This window comes from Eurosta solidaginis, chromosome 1, assembly GCF_040869045.1.
Source record: "Eurosta solidaginis isolate ZX-2024a chromosome 1, ASM4086904v1, whole genome shotgun sequence".
Lineage (NCBI taxonomy): Eukaryota > Metazoa > Arthropoda > Insecta > Diptera > Tephritidae > Eurosta > Eurosta solidaginis.
In genome coordinates this window covers 77119771-77139258 of record NC_090319.1, presented here as the reverse complement: position 1 = coordinate 77139258, position 19488 = coordinate 77119771, and the positions used below count along the sequence as shown (strand labels likewise).

The window sequence follows — 19488 nt, the reverse complement described above, 5'->3', positions numbered from 1 at the left end:
AATATTTCATGTTGTGATTTATTGCTGTTTTACTTCCGCAATAATTACTTCATTGTTGTTGCATTGCTGCTAACTTTAATTAGAAATTAATTAATGTAAGAAAGTTCAAATAAGTTGGCAGTATACTTACTTAGAAAGATGGAGCTCATTTAGTTGGTATTTGGTTTTAAGTTTATGTCATTATTACTTAGTACTACCAAGAAGCATATCTAGCAAATAGTCAGAGATAAGCTTGTTGAATTTAAGTTTAACGTGAAAAGTGTAGATTAAATTTATCTACTTGATGCAAATAAATTTGTATGAATTTCTTTTTGGAGTTAGACTTTAAATTATTACTAAAGTTCAAAATACTTTTTAGATTCGCAACGTACTGGTTGTAATGTTGTTAAAATGCAACTTAAGAAAATTTAATGATGTCTACAAACTATAAAGGTGGTTTGAGTACAAAGTACTCTATTATTTTTAAAAGGAAACCTATGTCATTATTAATCGAGTGTTCGATTTTAGATTTTTGTACGTTTCGACTAATTTATTTATTCAGATTATTCGAATAATCGCAAATTAACGATTATTCGATTTTCAATATCGAACTTCGATTTTGTATGAAGTGTGCATACAAAAGAAGTAAGAAAGACTAAGTTCGGGTGCAACCGAACATTACATACTCAGCTGCCAAATTACAGCTTGAAAACTTTTAAATTACGTTCTTTTAAAAGTGGGCGATGCCACGCCCATGGTCCAAAATTTTACTAGTTTTCTATTCTCCGTCATAAGGTCAACCCACCTACCAAGTTTCATCGCTTTATCCGTGTTTGGTAATGAATTATCTCACTTTTACGGTTTTGCGAAATTTTCGATATCGAAAAAGTGAGCGTGTTTATAGTCTGATTTCGTTGATTTTAAAAAGCGATCTGAAATAAGTGCCCAGGAACTTACCTACCAAATTTCATTAAGATACCTCAAAATTTATTCAAGGTATCGTGTTTACGGACAGACGGACGGACGGACATGGCTAAATGAAATTCTTTTTTGCCCAGATCATTTTGATATATAGAAGTCTATATGAATTTCGATTAGTTTATGCCGTTACGGGGTACCGTTACGCGAACAAAATTAATATACGCTGTGAGCTCTGCTCAGCTGAATATAAAAATTACGTATACGCCATGTATGTACCACATATTTCTTCCATGTTGTTGTGTTACCAGTGCTTCGCCCCATTCAATGGGCACGACCACTCACAAATTGCCAACAAAGTTCTCTAAATGCACTGCTACAGCAATAACAACAACAACAGGGGGAAAAGCTTATTTGGGTAGCACACGGGTTGAAATCATTAGAAAACTCATAACAGACTTGGAATCTTTCGATCGGTTTTTAAGTAGCCTCACTGTTATCTAGAGGCTTGAAACGTGCTTCGGAGGCTAATAAGGGTCAAAAGTAACAGAAAGATAATACGGATACTTGATATTTGCAAAGCATCAGAAAGGAAAAATAGAAAGAAGAATTTAGTCACCTCCTTAATATAAAAAAGGCCCTCGAATCTAAACTTAATTACTTAATTAATTGTTATGAAGTTTTATAACCTTTTTCTCGTTTCAATTTCGAAATTTCAATTATTTGCGGTAATATTTCTTTCCTATGGAGAAAATATTATTAATAACTAGCAGACCCGGCAGACGTTGTTCTGCCCTAAATTTTGCCTATCTACATACATTTTAATAAGATTTTTCCGTCTAACTCTGCCCTACCCGTCTAAACTTTTTCCTAATCTTTTTATTCACTCCTCCCTCCGTCTTTTTCGCTTCATCTCCATCTTCGTCTCATTCTATCTCTTTCTCAGTCTCCTTCTCTCTTTTCTCTTCTCTCAAGTTTTTCTCCTTCTTCTACATCTCTTAATGCCAGTCCCAGAGGGTGGTATGTATTTTGTTCCAGTCCCATTCCGAGTCTCAGTCCCAGTCCCACTCCGAGCCTCAGTCCCAGTCCTAATCTTATTCCCATTTCCAGTCCGTCTCTGGTATACTTCCCGGAAAAAAGCATCGTAAATAATAATATAGGCAAATTTATATACGAAATTTCAGGCAAATGGAATAGGACGTATGTAAATAGGTAAGTGGCTATTATTAATTCTTGTCTTTATTTCGGCTTCACATGCATATTTATCAGTTTTGCCAGGTTGATGCCACTAAATCGAATATCACAATGAACTTTAGAGCAACAGTTCAGCAACAGCTTCCATTTGATATCCACAATACACACACATTCTAGGGGTATCCGGGTCCATGTTTTGGCCTATATCTCGAGATCCTAGTTACTCAGCGGTGTAAAACTTACCCTGTATTATAGCTCACATCAACAGCTTCAATTTGATATCCATATTGTATAAACACATTCTAGGGGTACCCGGGCCCACGTTTTAATCCAAGACCCTAGGTACGTAGCGAAAAAAAGGTAGACGTTGGCCGATTCTCAGACCTACCCAATATGCTCACAAAATTTCATGAGAATCGGTTCAGCCGTTTCGGAGGAGTTAAGCCTCTCAAAACGTGACAGAAGAATTTTATATATTAGATAGAAAATACAAAAGGTATGTCTACTACGAGTAAGCTAAGCAAATGCAATTCCATTAATACCAAACTTTCAAATACTGAAAGACTTTTCACAATAATTGTGAAATTAACCCAGTTACAATTAGCTTAGGTGTACCTCAAGGATCTGTCTTAGGTCCTATTCTATTTTTGATTTACCTTAATTCAATATTCTCGCTGCCATTGTATGGAAAAGTAACAGCCTTCGCTGACGACCTTGCTATCGCCTATGGCTCATCGACCTATCTGGATTTAGTAGCAGGAATCAATAACGATGTGCATTTGCTAAGAGTGTGGTTTGCAGCACATAAGCTCTGTGTCAGCAAGAAAACGAAGTTGATGTATTTCAATTTGCATCCAAAATCCTCACCTGACATAGCCATTGTATTCCATGCTACTGACTGCAAACGTTTTGTACAAAATAATTTTCTGTTCTGTGCATCGTTTAAAGCTGAAGTAAATTGTTCCGATAAGTGCTTCACTATTGAAAAAGTAAGCGACTTCCAATATCTTGGTGTTATTGTTGACCAAAACTTGAGTTGGTCTACGCATATTTCTCGTTTGAAGTCCTACTTGCGATCTTCCGTTCGTTATTTTTACAATTTAAGAAAAGTTTGTTCAAACGAAACACTTAAAACTATTTATTCCGCTTTAGTCCACTCCAAGCTCCATTATGGTATAACCTGTTGGGGTGGCGCTGCAGGTAATAAAATCCAGCAGCTTCTAACTATTCAAAAATGGGTCATAAGAAAAATATGTAATGTTGATCGTTTTCACCACTCTATGGAGTTGTTTAGGGATCTGAAAGTTCTTCCTGTTAAGCATATGTACTACTATAAAACGTTAAAGATATTTTTTATTCGCTGTGGGTATTTACATAGCCTGGTATCGGATAGTTATAACTTGAGGCAAAACTCATATGGACTTGTGTATGTCCCGACCTCTCGAACAACCAGCTTCAACAACTTCTTTACTATCGTTTCTTGTAAAGCTTTTAATGCGTTGCCTGCATGTATACGTGTCACTAGAAATCTGAATGAGTTTTTGGGAAAGGTTAAATCTTTTCTACTAGAGAAATCACACGAAGACATCAAAAATTTGCTGAACCATAGCACTTAAAAAAGTATATGTACATATTGTATTAATATATTTTATTACTCATTATTTTTAATCAAACTTCACCCCACGCACTATTTTACATGTTTTTGAATTCAATTTTATTCGGAGATGGCATTCGATACTAAAATACATATATTTTTACAGAATGCCTTACTTTTCTTTCTGTAATTATAGTTAATTTAATTTAAGTCGCTATTGTAACATATATGCTGTTTTGAAAGAAAATGAATAAAAAATGAAATGAAATGAATGAAATGAAATTTCAATTACAAATGTTTTGCGTAAGCCTTTAAATCTTCATTTACTTAGTAAAGTTTGAAGGCAGTCCGTAATAATTAATTTTGTAACTGAAATATGCGTCTACACAGGGCAGGGATAACAGTGGGGCCATCTGGGTTGCAGGGTGATTGCTTAGGGGTGAGTATCAGTAAAAGCACCATTTTAATAAAAATAGCAAAAAATGTCTGGTTCATAAGGGTGCTGGTGTCCATACGCTTCGAATTCAAGTTTAAGACATAATAACTTATAACGATTTTTAACGATTTTCCGTCATCCCTTGGCAATTATGGTTTGAAGGAAACCCTTTTCGGGCGATCATGGATAAAGTTATTGCAAGAGCAAATTTGGCGTGCCAGAGCAGAATAAGGTATTGCTTTAGAAGTGGATTCAATACCCTATCGACCATAGTTAGATCCATTATAATATTTAGAGCTTTTACCTTGGAGTTTTGAAGAATCCTATTGACGTAGATATATCGCTGACCAAACTGAAATTTTTTGGGGCTGCGATGGGCTGCTGTTCAAACTAACTTTACAGCCCAGAAAAGTATGCGCTGCCAAAATTGCCCTATTGAACATAACTAAGGAAGGTTTTTGAGAAAGACATGACCGTTCCGTTCCATGATATAGAAGACTCAATAGGAGCTCCGACCTAACTAGCTTTAACGGCAAGGCATAAAAGAGTTCTTTAAACAACGCAGCGAGTTTCCACCGAAACCACATACATACCTGTGTATGGGATCAAGAACTCTCAAACACGTCAGAAGACGCGAATATCCTTCTTCTTTTAGATAGAAGTTGAATCTGGGTGTAAAGATAAACTTTCAACATTGCTACTCAGCCAATATCAACAATGCTTAGTTCGAAACTAAATCCTCGAAGACATTGGATTGCTTTCTGCCTTCCTCTTTTTCCTCCCGCTTGTACTTCTTTTCCTCATAGTTTCCTCCTCCAAGCTCTCTTTCCTCTGCCTCTGAAACGTTGCGTTTAATTAGGTCGATCTTCTCAGTAATTTGATTTGCGCATACAAAACTAACATTCTTCTATACCACAAAGGTTCGCAAACAACAACTGCAATATATGATATGCACGACAAACATCCCACAGCTGGGCATTAACAGCAAGGCACACTGAAGGTGATGATCTATCGACGAAATTCACTGAGTGCCAAAACAAGCAGTTCATATATCAACTCTATCATTACGAATTAAGGGTAAAATAAATAAACTTGCTCTTAACACTTCATTTCTCGCAGGTTACTCGAGGGAGGTATTGACGTTTTTAAGGCAACCCGATATCTCCTATTGGCGGCCTGAGTGTATGGGGTGCTGCCTTAACATGGGTGTCAACATTCGCATGCCAGCTAACGAGTCGCGTTTTTACGGTTATCTCGCTCGTTTCCGAAACTAAGGGAGGGAGATTCGAAGCCTAATGGCTACCTAATCCTTGGCTCCACCTGAGCTGGTCGACCAGCGTTAATATGCTACACTACCCCCTGCAATTTATATTGTTGTGCGAACGCGGGATAAGCAACGTCCAGCGAATTGTCCAGTTATAATGGCCGAGGGAGGGCATGGTCACACTAACCGGGTATTCCTCGCAACTCTCAGTGTAGTTCACGACCATGCAGAGCAAGCAGCTACCATGGAGTGCACCTGGGTCCGCCAGTTCAGCTGCTGTTGTACCTAATACCGTTGTTATTATGGCCACCGATCAACTCAATGTAGGAGAACTCTCGGACAAATCCCACGCTAAAATACATCGTATGTCGTATGGCATCCTCTTGGTCGATCTTTTTTTGGTACGAAAAGCTGCTGACCCTCAACACCTCAAACCGCGTATGTGTGCGTACTCGTACATAGCATATAAAAACTCCATTTTTATTCAGTAGGGGCTTGTGGGGCCTCTTCTAGACCCTAGTTTGATGAAGCGTTACCTAAGCTTTCAATAAACCCCACTTAATACCCCTTTATAATTTTCTCCGATCTTCCACGCTTACATTTTGTCTCATACCTCACACATCCCACCTCCTAATTCGTCCTACCCCACAGCACTATGGATAGTTTCAGTCAATGTGAGCTTTTTATTGATCGGCCAGTTCAACCTAACGTCCTACGCATACCTCACACCTTTCTAATTCTACCTTCCACCTTACTATCTACCCTTCTCGGCACTGGCCCTCATACCTTCTACGCCCTACCTTGTAACCTCTTACCTCCTACTCTCACTCTCCAATCTCATAACCCACCGGCTCACCAATTCGTCGCTACGTAAACACAGATGTATGTGTGTATAAACAAAGGTATTTGTACATTTTGATTCAAGTGCTATGCACCTTTTAGTTTCTAATAAAATTTCTTTCAAATACCACTTGAACTTAAGTGCTTTGTATGGTCTATTTTCCAGAACTAGGTGGCCTTACCAAGACAAGAACTTAAGAAGCTTGCATTGTCAAGTGGTTCAGCTTATTTTGAAATCAAAAATTAAGTTTTGAGGTGCGTTGTATTTGTTAGCTTATTTTGGCTTCTGAATTGTTTTGTGGCGTTTGAAGTGCGGTGTAACTTCCTTAAGCAATTGTTGAGGGTTAATTTTTTATGTATGCAGTGTTATTTATTATATATTATATATTCACTTAAAAGTAATATATTTTCGAACATTTTTTTTTTTGTTAAAAAAATTTAGGGCATAATTCTGTGTTGCCAACCTTTCGTTCGAACGATGTGTCTCTTCACGATTTCGTCTATGGTTTTCTTTCGCATTTTCCGTTTTTGACGTTACGCCGAAGTGAAGGAGAAAGCCCTTGTAAAATTATATGTTGTCGGATCTGATTTATATAAAAAGAATCTGTTGAGTTTTTCAAAGTTATATACTTTATTTTGCAAAAGTGTATAAAATCTGGGACCACTGGGCTTATTAGTTGACATTCAAATTTGTGTTTATTTGAAAAGAAAAGCTTCCCAGAAAACATTTGGAGTCTTAAATGAGTCACAAAGTTATCCAAAATTGGAGCGTATACGCTCTGTTTGAGCTTATTTTCGAAAATGAATCCTTTTCCCGTTTTTGCAATCATTGTCCGGTATGCGCCTTTTTTCATATACTAAGTGAGTCTAAATTGGAGTCCGAGCAGACTCATTAACTCTTTTCGGAGTCATTTGTATGTATTAAATATAGGATTAGGATTGACCCGTTTAGGATGGATTTTTGCAGCATATCGGGAAGCTATGCTGGAAAGTATAATATCTGACGTCAAGGCTTATCCAAGACATACGAAGACTTGACACACCAACCGGGATATACAAAAAAAAAAAAACTGTAAGGCGCGATAACCTCCAAAGAGATCTAAGGCCGAGCTTTTCTTCAAATTTGCATCGTGCTCCTATTTGTTTTTTTTCTACAAATTGGCCGGATGGAACCTACTTGTTTTCTGCCGACTCCGAACGGCATCTGCAAGGCAGATGAGTTTTCACTGAGAGCTTTTCATGGCAGAAATACACTCGGAGTGCTTGCCAAATACTACCGAGGGGCGAGCCCGCTTAGAAAAATTTTCTTCTAATTGAAAAAACTTGTTTCTAAAGTTTCTGATGTTGCTTTTCCCGGGGCGAGAACTCCGGATCTTCGGTGTGGTAGGCGGAGCACGCTACCATCATCGGCCGCACCGGGATATATAACGGAGGTAATTTGTTGTTGCAATCAAAAAAGTCCATAATACTTACATGCGCATAATTACGGAAGCGTCCATGCCCAGCAAATTTTCGGAGTCAAAAAAGAGTCAGAAAGGAGTTCTAACTCGGATCCATTACGCTCATTATAAGCTCATTTATAATAGCGGAATGAGTGTATTTCCCTTCTTGCAATGGTCGTCCTATATGAGCCGTTTCTCAGACATTATGTGAGCCTAAATAGGAGTCCGATCATACTCTTATTACACTCATAAACAGCTCATAATTTGTTCCAATGTGACTCGTTTCGGAGTCATTTATGTGCTTTATATTAGGGATTAGCATTTGCCGGCGGATTTCCAGGGCAGATTTTCGACGCATGATATTAAAAATGGGGAAGCATATCGTCAATATTGGTTGGAAAACAGGAATTTGGAAGGAAAGCCATAAAAGTAGGGCATACGGAATATACATATAGAGGGCGCGATAGAGCAAGGTTTTTTGGTTTCGCTCAAAAATCACGATATACCTATATTATTGAAATGCTGATCATTACGGAGATGATAAGACTGCAGCGTTCATGCTAATTTAAATCGGGAACAGCAAAATACGTTATAAATTACGATTTTATTGAAATTGAAAATGAAAAAAAAAATCGAATTATAAACCAATGAACAAAGTTAACTGAAACGAGCTCTAACTTTACCAGAATCGTACATAAGGTGCAACTCATTCGCGACGTGATCTTAAATAAATTGTTGTTGGCAAGAAGGGTTATGGCATGACACTCACTCCCTTTTAACTGCCAACTCAACTATATAGTGGTCGGCGTGCCATAGCTCAATTGGGCCAAACTTGCTTTACACATATTCAAGTGAGAAAATTTTGATACACAATTTTCTAACAAAATTAGGGAGGCTCGAAATTCATTTCAGACCTATGGTCCCATGGGCAATATTACTCAGTATGAGCCAGAGATTCCGAAACTAGATGTGCCTTTTCAATAATAAATTTGACCCACCCTATTGTTCTAGCTGTCACCAACACACTTGCATTTAAATTTTTGCCGATCACTGTTCTATAAGTATATTCGAATACAACCGAAAATAGTTTGTTTTTTATACCTTTCATGAACATGAAATGGTATATTAACTTTGGTTGGATGTTTGTAACGTTGAGAAATATAGAAGATAGACTCACCATTAAGTATACCGAATTGATCAGGGCGACGAACTGAATGGATATAGCCATGTCCGTCTGTCCGCCCGTCTGTCTGTTTGAACGCAAACTAGTTCCTCAAATTTTGAGGTATCTCCATGAAATTTGGCACAAGGATGTATTTTTGTACCATATTGGACATTTGTCGGATCCGGTAGGATCGGACCACTATAACATATATATCTCCCATACAACCGATCGTTCAGATAAGACGATTTTGGTCATTCCTGCCGCAATTTAGAAAGTATAAACGTGAAGCTCGGTGATATCTCATAGAAGATATCCTAAAGAAATCACTTTGATCGGAGCTATATATAGTTATATCCCATACAACCGATCGTTCAGATAGAAAGATTTTTAGCCATTTCTCCCTTAATTTAAAAGATAAAAACGGTTAACTTGGTGATATTTATTCTAATATATCATAAAAGATTTCCTGAAAAAATAACTTTGATCGGAGCTATATGTATATAGTATATACCCATCCCATACAACCGATCGTTCAGATGGAAAGTTTTTTTGCCATTTCTCCCTTAATTTCCAATATAAAAACGTTAAATTTGGTGATATTTATTCTAATGTATTATAGAAGATTTCATTAAAAAATCACTTAGATCGGAGCTATATATAGTATATATCCCGTACAACCGATCGTTCAGATTTTGCCATTTTTTATTTTATATTTATCTTAAAATCGTTTAGGTATGTACATCTGTTCACAATATATTTCTTATCTTATACATCCGAATATTTGGAGATTAAGAACGGGATAAGATTTGTTCAGCCCCATTCATGAAAGGTGAAGTCTTTGGCACAGCCGAAGACAGTCCCGTCCTTACTTGTTTTTGTTTAAATTTGACGAACGATTCATTATAAATAGTTTTCTATTTACTTTTGTCACATAAGAATCAGCGGTTTTCGTCCGTGCCGTGTGCCGTGATCGCTTAACATACTACAAAGAGGCGAATGGTTCGTCTCTGAGGCGAAACGAAGGTCCGCTTCGCAATAGATAATGAGATCCGTAGCCTACCCGTTTGTCCATTACGTATTCAACAAATCAATTCGTGAAAAAAATTCGATTAAAACCATAAATAAATCCATAAAGAAAACTTATACTAAAAAAAATTATTTTTGCACAGTTTGTTAAATTCCATGTATACAAAAATATTTGTATATTTATGTCCAAAAAAGTGTATATTTTATGATGAAATTGTAATGGAAGTCATTAAAATATGGTTTTGTCAATAAGTTTGTATCAATATGAGTTTTTGTTTAACAGTTTTTAAAAACCAAAGTTATAAATACTAACGTGTATATGTTTTTTTAATTTTTTCATTTCAGATTCCTTCAACAATTCGCTAAAGTATTATGCCCTTAATATTGAAGCCACAAAAAAGGTGAGCATTGTATTTCGTTAAGTCGGATAAATAACATTTTTGGGGTAATAAATAACACAGATTAACCTTAATGTCAGTAAACTTAAAAACGATATGTATGTAAATGAATAACATTATTTTCATTAATATTGTTTTAATTATTACCATTATTCATTCGTCTTCAATATTCTTGATAAGGGCCATAAAAAATTATGCGTATTTCTTCCCTTCTGAATCTCAACAGTACAAAAACCCAACCCATCAACACTACACTGAAAGAAAAAGACTGGTAAAATCAACCGAAATACGGTTCAATTCAACCGAAATTTCTGTTAATTTTTATCCATCGCAACAAGATGTTGAATCAACTGCGCACAAATCGTTGATTCGTAATTGACCGTTTTAGTAGTCAAATGAACAAAAAGAGTTGGAGCGACAGCTTTGTACAAAAGTACCTATGTTGCCATATAAATAAATAAATTAAGGCGCGATAACATCCGAAGAGATCTAAGGCCGAGCTTCTATTCCAATTTGCGTCGTGCTCCTCTTGATTTTCCCTACAAATTGGTCGGACGTTATGCCGACTCCGAACGGCATCTGCGAGGCAGATGAGTTTTCACTGAGAACTTTTCATGGCAGAAATACACTCGGAGCGCTTGCCAAACACTGCCGAGGGGTGACCCTGCTTACAAAAATTTTCTTCTAATTGAAAAACCTTATTTCTAAAATTTGGATGTTGCTTTGCCCAGGGTGCGAACCTAGGGCATACGGTGTGGCAGGCGGAGCACGCTACCATCACACCACGGTGGCACTTACTAACCGAACGTCAATTGGGCTTACATCAAATATGCTGGCACCATTAAATATTATACACTTTATTGTTTTGTTTTATTAAACGCACTTTCACCAAATTTTATATTTTATAATTTATTTAATTTATAGTTTTGAACTTCGCTTTGCAAATATAAATGAAAATAGTAGTCACAAAACTGATTCTCAATTCTTTCGGTTGCAGCTCAGCTCATTCTCAATTTCTTTTCTCGCATGTAGTTGTCACACTTGATTGTGATATGACATAACATTTTAAATAGAGAACTTGTAAGTTATAGAAAAGTAAAGAATCAAATCGCTAGAAGTTAACTTTACATGTAATTCGGCAAGTTTAGTTTTCATAACACTTTGAAACGATTCCAAAACAACTCAAACTTTTGTGTTGTCGGAAACATCAACGTTAAAAAAGTGTGTTTTTTATTATATTATTAAATTCATTCGCGTGAGTGAAAATTCGTAAAAACTTGAACAAAATGTTACTAACTTTGGAAAAAACCTGTTCGTTCAAACAAAACTTTTACAACAAGAGGGCGCAATTTTGCATTTCACTTGGAAGAGAAGTTGCAAAATTGTACCCGATAAATAGGTGTCCCGGTATCTCATAATTTTTTGCACAGTAAATCCAAACAAGGGTTTTTCGTTTTGTATTGATAACTGAAAAACTAGTTTTTTATTGTTTTCCCATTTTGTGTGTTTTTTCGATTTGACGGTTTTCTTATTTTGGTGTTTTTTTTAACAAGTGGCACCATCGTCGTAAGTACAAAGTAGAGAGCGCAGTGAGCGTAAATTTCTCTTTGAAATTCGCTCATGTATTGACAGTTGACCGCCGTTGGAATCATGCAGGGATGCACCTTAACGTTAAGCTAATCGTTTATCAAAAAATTTCCACCGTTTCCGTTGAAACACTTCGAAATATTATCGATAAAGAAATTATCAAGATAAATTGTATCTCGTTTTTAACCGAAACGAAAAGCTTTCGTTAACGTTAAAAACGTTAACGAAAACGTGATACTTTATGTTTGAATTGTGCTGGCAATGCTATAGCCATGGTGAAGCCGTAAGGTGGCAACAACGAGCGCACATACACACACAAACTCTATGTAATTTGTTTGTGTAATTCGTTGGTGGTAATGTCAAAAATACTCTGAGAAATGTTTGTACTGTCAAAATTCATGAGAAAAGTTGCAATCAGCTTGGATAATGCTTTCACCTTTAATGACTCCGCCATCAATCAGCTTTGCCAGCATAGTTTGAAATTAATAATCAACATAAACGATTTGATTTCGTTTTGATATGGCAGAAAACGAAACGAAATCATTTCGTTAATTTGACGATCTTAACGTTAATAAACGAAACGAAATGACTTCGTTTCGTTTATTAACGTTGATTATCGTAACGAAATGATATCGTTTCGTTGGTTAAGCATGCCTGGAATCATGATACAAAAAATGGAGGTAGTTCCATTTAGTGTGACGTTAGCCACTTGACTTTTGCGAGGACAATGACAATTTCACCAAAAACATGCTACCAGATTGAAAAATGTTACGAATTTTTCTAATTTTGAAGGATATCATATAACCGATACGACTATATTACTTTCAGAGTTATTTTAAATAAAAAAGAAAAAAAAAATAACCACATGCGTTGGAAATATTTTAACATGAAATATCATCCTAGAAAGGAAGGTTTTTAATAAGTTTTCGAGCTCCGGAAAATTGGTTTGTGGAAGAAACATTGATCAAAAGATACAAAGCAAGGGAATATAGCCTTCGTAAGTATCCATACGTTTGCTCAGAACATATTGACAAACGTGTATCTTTATTGCCCAAAGGAGGTCCTTATAAACCGAAACCGCAATTTATAAAGATTTTAGCATACTTAAAGGCAATTTTTATGAAATTGAATGGTGATTAATTGGCTAGAAGTCCACATTCCCTATAGCTCTGCAGGTTATCACTAGTTATGAGAGTTTTTTGGCCCGTTGTACCAGCGGTCACCTTGGGGCAAGCCCCGCCTATGCACATTCTGTGCCTTTTTAACATTGACATGGATATAGCGTCCCATAAACGTAACAAATTAAACACCTACCACTCACTGCAGGCTTTGGAGGTGCACTATTTCTTGAAAAATATCCACTGTAGAGGCATGACCTATTATTAGCCATGCTAAAACAACAGGATTTTGCGTGTATTTTTTTCTGTCTAGGGGTCAAGCTGCCATAAAGGTATGAGCCATTAACCAGTGTATGAGTCACTATCCACTATTTTTCAATAAAATTGCATGATTTACTGATTCTCAATAAATATGTATGCACATAAATCGTAGTAAATCATATTATTTCTGTCTCAGATGACCATGGCTTTTTCATCCTGAAGGAAATTTCCATCCCGTAAAACCACAATTTCGCCTAAAACAGTAACGGTATGGCAACGCTTCTAACAAAACAACAAATATTATGAAATTTCAAAAATCCCCAAATTCGTCAAAAAATTTTGAGTGGAACTACCTTCTTTTTTATACCATGGTTGGAATGACCTGTAAGATCAGTTGTGTTAACAGAAAAATCAGTTAGATTGATTAGGAATCTCTCAATTTTACAAAATTTTGTTAACTTAAGAGCGACAATTTCTCTTCTGTTGAAATGACTAAGCTCGCTAAGTTCGCTTGACAAAGAACTCGGTCGATTTACCATAATTCGATCAATTCCACCGAATCTCCGTTAAGTCAAGAACAACAGAACCGATTTGTTGATTTTACTAGCAACATTTCTTTCAGTGTAAATGATGACAGGACACATTCCAGAAAAATTGGCTGTAATCCCAATCCCTGTTATTCTGCTAGTGGCAAGCTAGCCAACTCTATAAGCACTTTATAATGGCCCAATTATCAAGCTCACGCATCACAAACCTGCCCTCCCGGTGGCCCTGTGGTATGGTGGTAGCTTGGTCTGCCTCCCACAACCTGTCATCAACTTCAAAGGAACATCAAAAATTTAGAAACAGGTTTTTTCAGTTAGAAAAAAAAATTCTAGTCGGAGTCGCCCCTCGGAAGTGATTTAGCAAGCACTCCGAATGTATTTCTGCCATAAAAAGCTTCTTAGTGGTAATTCGTCTGTCTTGCAGATGCCGTTGGGAGTAGGCATAGGGGAAATTTAAAGAAGCACGCCGCAAATTGGAAGGGAAACTCAGCCTAAAATTTTTTCGGGACAAACCGGTTTCGGCGTTGTACCATCATCAGTGTCGATTTTCGTTCTGATCTGTTGTTGTCCTTTGTCCTGTATTTATAGTTCGTAGGTACATGAGCAGTTATTGTCAAAATGGATGCTTGTGTGTATTTAGTTATGTGTATGTGCGGTGTGTTCATTCAGAACCGAGGGTGGTTTACTAATCGATTTGTGTGGCTGACTGGGGTAACTATCACTAACTCACAGGATGCGTTTAGAAGCCACGGCTTATACAAGCTTACCTGCAGATGCCAACATATTCACATAGGACAAACAGGACGGCAAATAAGAACGAGGTTCAGAGAACATATTAGAGATTACAACAAAAAAATACGGAATCCAAACATTATAACCGTTTCAACGGTTAAGCGCCAGTTAACTAAGTAAGTAAGAAAGATGTTAACGTGGATCTACAGGTTATGCACGTAAGCTAGCTGGCATTAAGAGATTTGCTCTTTATGGTTGAAGGTCTACATGTTGTTGATAACGACACTTATAAGTTGCGCTCCTGGGTCCGATTGTCTCGAGAAACCTCCTATATAAACTGACCATCCTATTCTTCGGGTGTTAATCGTTCCGGAGATATTGAAATGAGTTGGGTCTTAATTTGGGTTGAAAAGGCTCCGGTTTTGAAAGGATTATCATGAAAGTATACTGCAAGCAGAGTATTTGCTCTCTCTTAAGTGCATCCACCATTATTTCAAGTCAGTTCTCCACTTATATAAAAGCTGTGCTTCCATTCTCGGTCAGGGGATTATTATTATCAATATTTGTCTCATGTCTCTATTATAGTTGATTCACTTAGTCTTTTAATGGTTTCTTTTTGAAGTTGTCTCTATATAAGTACCACACCCAACTCGAACTGTATGGTTCTATATTCCGAGGTTGAGAGTTCCGATGAAACGACATTACAAATATTGTAGTAATCTTTTACTCATCTCAGACAAGTTCTCCCCCTTTGCCCTATTACGAATACAAAAAAGCATATAATGGAAAAAATCTTTGCTATTGCTCCAAATTCATGTCGACTGAGTATCCGTCAGAGCAAGAAGTTCATAGTGTTCTTATTTGTGGGTTTGTGTTTATTAAGTAATTTTACAATTTTTACAATATTTCAATATTTTTGTAATTTTTTTATTACAAGTATTCGTTTCCATTTTTATAACAATTGGCCAAGCTATCAATGTGGCACAATGAAATAGCTCTTCAAATCATATAATCAATAGAGACACCAAAATATTAATTAAAAAAAATAAAAATTAAAGTTTCAAAAGCACTTTTGCTTTAAGCTGTTTTTTTTTTTTTTCATTTTTAAAACTATACATTTGGTCTGTGCACACGTAAATAGGTCATTAGACTGTAATTCACATATCCAGCATCCTGATTGAGTTTCACACACACACATGCACCTTCAATCACATATGCACATCTCTAAATACTTAAGTGCAGTGCATTAACAAAAGCTCATTCGACTGAGTTAATTAACCAAACAACAAAAGTAGAAATAACAAGAAAAGGAGTTAGTATCATTATCATTTTGAAATATGTACTACATTCCCAGCATTTGGGGGATTGACTCCATTGATTGAATGGCTGGCTGATGTGTTGCTTGAACTATTGTTACGTGAGTTCGTTGGATAGTTAGTTGGTTGGTCATTTGTATGTATTGTTATATCTTCAGTTATCAGTTCACTGGTTCTAGTGAAGTCCTCATTAGAGTGCATTGACGGTGTACTTACATATATTGCAAATGGCCGGAAAAAGTTTACAAAGTAAGGGTAGTCAGGGGGTAGCAACCAGATGTTGTATTCTTTGCTCTAAACATAGGCGATTTATTTGAGTTTTTGGTTTAACGTAAACAGTGTCTCACTACTTTTCTCGAAAAAGTGGAGTTCTCAATTGAAGAATAGCTCCTGAGAGGCACTAAAGGGATAAAAAACAGGTGCTGGTGATCTTTCATGGCATCAAAGAACGCGTAATAATAACATCCTGAATGCGTTAAAAGATTTTTGGTAGCTATGAGAACCAAAGTCAGAGGTGAGTTCATCCTCAGCTGTTTCGGACTGCAATCGTACGAATTTCGGGAAATTCCGCTTATTTGAAACCTTCTGCTACCGCTATCGCTAAACTGTTGAATAAATCACTCCAATATTCTGTATGGCAAAATGGTCTTTATTAGACTATTTTGGGAGTAGTACAATTATACTTCACAACCAATAGCGTGCTTAAAAAAACTGATTAGTTATTACTCAGCTTGCGCTGCTTTTATACTTTCTGTTGCCTCTTCCGCATATTTCTCCAAAGGGCTAGACGTTTCACCTTCTAGAACTCTTGTAGCCCATGTTTGGTTACCAGCTATATACGTGCATATTTGTAGTTTATAGCCATATGCGTGTGTATTTGTGAGTAACTATTTCGGCTGATGACTACATGTGTGTGTATGAGATATCTCTTCGTCGCCTTCTACACAAATGTTGCTAGCTTTAAGGTGGACATGTATATAACAGTGGCTGCTTCATGTTTTTGTTGTTGCGTGATTATTTACTAACAGCATAGTGATGCCAACATTCGATAAATGGTCGGTTGTCAAAGTGAAGGAAAAAAAAGACTTAACGTAAATTTTTAAATAAAGACAACGATTCATACAAAAACTTGGGACTCATGGTTTTTCACATAAGAAAATTACATACCAAATCATTTAATTAAAGGAACTTCGGTCAAACTTTGTACTGTATAACTTGTCTCGTATATTTTTGGACCAAATCGGCACTACTTTGGGACTGTTTCGTATTAGGGAAATTTTCAGGATTATTTCTCGATTATCTTTGATACAGCTTGATACTATTTCGGAACAAATTTAGATCGATTTCGAGATCAGTTCGGAATTATTTTAAGATCATTTCGAGACTACTTTGAAACCACTTTAGGACTGTTATGAAATCGTTGCGGGATAATTTTCGGAATCGTTCCCCAACAATTTTGGAAGCAATTCAGAACAACGTCAGGATCACTTCTGGTATATTTTAGGCATTATCTCGGGGCTACTTTGAAACAATTTTAGCAGAGTTTTGGGATAACTTCTATATTTTAGGAAAATTTTGGCATATTTTCAGGATCACTTCAGGATTATTTTAAAATTAGTTGGAGAATATTTCAGAACCAATTGGGTTACATTTCAGTATAACTTTGGGATTACTTTAAAATCACATCGATACTATTTTAAGATGAATTTGAATCAGTCTCAGCATAACTTTGGGATTACTTTAGAATCATATCGGGAGAGCTTCTAGATCATTTCCCGACTACTTCTAAAACATCTAAGCACTGTTACAGGCTAATGATTTGCCAAAGGATGGCGCAGCTCTCGAAGTATCAATAAAACAGAAGGCGCATGCCACAAATTCACAATATCTCTAAGATCATGTACAATAAAAGACGTGCTAATATCTTCAGCTAGAGAAGACCTGAAGCTCATAATTAAGACTAGATAAGTCAAGTGCGTACTGCCGGAGGAATCGGTTGAGCGTGTTGTGTATTCGTGGCCTGTACAGCTGCTAGATGCTGCAGATTTATCAGATCTCGATGTATCACATAGACTGGGTCATAGCAAACTTCTAGTATTTGCCACGCGTTATTCTATAACATAAGTTCAGGTACTTAATGGGCTTTCCGTTTGGTTGTAAAAAGAAATTTTACACCACAATGGACACATTCAGGATATGTTTCGTCTTAATTGACAGAATTATTTAATCTAAACTAAACTGTACCTTTTCTCTACATTACCTTATCGTTGCACCTAGTATCTTCCTTGTACCTTCTACCTTATAACTTTTACCTCGTACCTTGTACCTGTTTTTTTTGTAGCGATAAATACACCAACCAATAGAAAGGGAGTGTAATCGATGTTGATGGTCCTTAGCCGGATATGGATCCGGAATATTTCGGTAACAAGCGCCATTAAGGTATAAGCTCTAACATCTCTAGAACTATTTATTATGACCACATTGAACCTTCTAGGAAAACTCGCCCCCAACCCTCTAGTTCGGTGATGAAATTGGAGTTGACAGCGCCTCGGCTGCTAAAGACACAGAATTTGACATGGGTAGATGGGGAAGACAACTGGAAGCTATAAATTGCGCTGTAATGTCCTTGAAAAGGTTGCGCTATACAACCCCTTGAATCAATTGGCCCTTCAACTCGCTGGGGGAGTGCCTTGTACTTTGTAATTCGAACATTGTCCCTTGTACTTTTTACCTTGTTCCTGGTCCCTAGTACCTGGCCCCTTGTGCCTGCTACCTTGTATCCTGTACCTTGTACCTAGTACATTGTGCTTTGTACTTCGTACCTTTTAGTTTGTATTTTGCACCTTGTACCCTTAACTTTCTACCTAGTATCTTGTACTTTGCACCTCAGATCTTGTATCTGATACCTTGTGCCTTGTACTGCAATACCTTGGCTCTTACGCCTTTAACATTGTTTCTTATATCTTTTAAATTCTACCTTTTACCTTTAAAAAACCGGTTTAAAACTAGCTAAAACAGAGTATAACAGAAGTGTACGCTATGGAACTGGTTGAGCCAGACACCGTCAATGACGTGGCCATGTAACAGATGCAGTTGAAGACATCAGTTGAACCTTTCACAATTCGCCAAGATAGAATAATATCTCTTGCATTGCCTTATCTGCAGAGGGAAGCTATTCAAAACCTCTATTTGGGCCTTCTTGTAAAAAATAATTTAAAATTTTTTATAAACTCAATCAAAATAGTTTTCATTATTATCCTTTTGTACTAAACATGACCAAAACTATTAGTTCTGTTATTCAGGAAATTTAATGCGCCAAGTCACTTGAACACAAATGCCATATCCCCAATATTATTTTCTTATGCACCCCTTTCCTAATTTTGATATATGAATATCAACAACAAAAGTGTATTGTGGCGGAAAAAGCGCTGCAGCTATGAAAGAATAAAAATACCCACTCTTCGAATAAATAGGAAATTGCATACGATATATTGACCCACTTTGGTGAAATGCACAAACCGATTGCCGCCATTATTAACAACTCAATGGGTTGGTGGTGGAGTTCATTGTTAGCTTGTCGACTTGCCTGGCTTACTGCGCTATACAATATATTACTATCACAAGCTTTGACTGGCTAACAGAGTGTCCGTCCCGTTTACTACTACCAACTATT

At 36.7% G+C, this 19488-nt stretch overlaps 1 protein-coding gene across 2 annotated transcripts in view; it reads left to right on the top strand.

The window, feature by feature from the left end:
* tinc (tincar) overlaps window positions 1-19488 on the top strand; it is a 383279-nt gene that overhangs the window by 145514 nt on the left and 218277 nt on the right. The window contains exon 2 of one of the 2 annotated variants that reach the window (XM_067758474.1): window positions 10204-10259. The exons of the other annotated variant lie outside the window; for it this stretch is intronic. The gene's annotated coding sequence lies outside the window, so the exon portion shown is untranslated. The remainder of the gene's footprint in view (window positions 1-10203; window positions 10260-19488) is intronic. 2 annotated transcript variants of the gene reach the window in all.